The following is a 1,846-nucleotide window of genomic DNA, read 5'->3' on the forward strand; positions in this document are numbered from 1 at the left end:
GGTTCCAGGAAGGGAGGCCCAAAAAGAATTTGTCTAGGGACTATCACCCAGGACCTATTTCTTAAATGGGCTTAAATTCCTGATGAAAGCTACCCTGATCTACAGGAAGAGAGGCCAGAAAAATGAAGAAATATTTATCACCCTCAACCAATACACACACAAATAAATTGGAAGAGAGATTTCAGTTTTCTCAAAAGGAAATGACAGAAAATTGCCTTTTAGCAAACTTATCTGAAAAGAATATGTCTATAGATCTACTATCTTGTTTTCTTATTTTCAGTAAATGAAAAGATATACAAAATCAATTCACTTCTTTTCCCTTTTAAACTTTTAACTTGTTTCCTTATTTCACCAAATGAAAAACTATACAATATCAATTCACTTCTTTTCCTTTTTAAACTTTCATTTGAAGAGCAACTTAGCAGCATTCAGAACATGCAAGCTTGGTGAAAAACAGATATTCCTTCTAAATTTACGAATAGAGGAAATGGAATTACTCTCAAAAGAATCACTGTAGTTTGAGCAAAAATTTTACTCAAAACCATGAAATTCCTTCATAAAACAAATCTCTTCAGGTTCTCTCTTAAGTTTTCAAAACTGGATTTACTTAACCTAAGTTATTCTAATTTGAGGTAGAATGAAAAGCTTTACATTTCTGTCTGCTTTTCATGAAAAGTTACAAATAACGGTATTTTAAAAATAGCATGAAAAAAATTCTCAGCTTACATTTTCCTTTAATTCTCAAGGAAATAAAAAAAAAAAGAAAGTCTTAACACTGCGTCAATCTTCTTCAAAGTCTACTGGTAGCTGAATAAGAAAAACAGATGTTTCTTTTAAGGCTTCCCACTCATTTTTTCCTGAAGAGCCTGCCCTTGCACCTTGGCTACAAACTGCCATTTGATGTCTATCAACATATTACACTTGAAATTCTAGTGCAGTTTCCTAGAGTTTGCATACAGAGTTTGCAATAACAAATGACTGTAAGCAAAAGTCCTCTACTTTCAGCCTTTTCCTCTCTCAATTTCCTAACTATGCTAAAACGCTAACCTTGCACACATGCACACACACACATAGCCCATGGGTGCTAAAGGCACTAGGCCAGTTTTATTACATGAGAATGTATTTATCTTTCTGATCACACACCTGGTAACGAGCACGCCTCAAGAACTTGCTCTGTCATTTTATTCCTGCCAAGAGTTACACAGATGGTTTAGTGTGTTATCCTTGGTTAGCACATCAGTAGTTTCCTGCTTCTACCCTACTTCCTTGCAGGCAAAAGTGTTTATTAACAATTCAACATATTATTAATTCTGAAGTCTATATAAAAACTAAGGGTACCAAAATATTTAAAAATACCCAGAGGGAAAACTTGGCAGAAACAAAGGAAGAGTAAAACTTTAAAAAATTATACGGACATTTTTTCTCAAGGTTCTACACCTTAACAATGCTATTCTAGGAAGGTCAAAAAATATTTTGACCCTGTTTCGCAGTTACTGATTACCTCCAGGGGGTCATGCGTGGAAAAGGAAATCCTGAAGCACGCATTTTAAATATAATTTCCCACATGTCCCTCAAATAAAGCCAAAGGAGAGCACGATACTGGCACAGAAAAAGGGCATAGAAGAATTCAATTTGGACTCAACTCAATAAAATGCAGGACCATAAAAGTACTTAAGTAACTTTTTAAAGTCCTAGATGGAACGTCTACTTCAGAGTCTTCAATACGCACATTTCCCTCTGAGGTGATAAACAGGATTCCCAGACATGTGACAATATTACTGTTTTTATTAAGATATATGACTTGTGGTGTACAGGGCTAGGGGAGGGAAGTGGTGTATATACTATT

General features: G+C 34.9%; 1 protein-coding gene across 1 annotated transcript in view; it reads right to left on the reverse strand.

Moving 5' to 3' along the window:
• The window catches only part of NOL10 (nucleolar protein 10), a 164,503-nt gene that overhangs the window by 69,336 nt on the left and 93,321 nt on the right, over positions 1-1,846 (reverse strand). The window lies entirely within an intron of this gene.

The sequence above is a fragment of the Propithecus coquereli genome, unplaced genomic scaffold (assembly GCF_000956105.1).
Source record: "Propithecus coquereli isolate 6110/MARCELLA unplaced genomic scaffold, Pcoq_1.0 Scaffold298, whole genome shotgun sequence".
Lineage (NCBI taxonomy): Eukaryota > Metazoa > Chordata > Mammalia > Primates > Indriidae > Propithecus > Propithecus coquereli.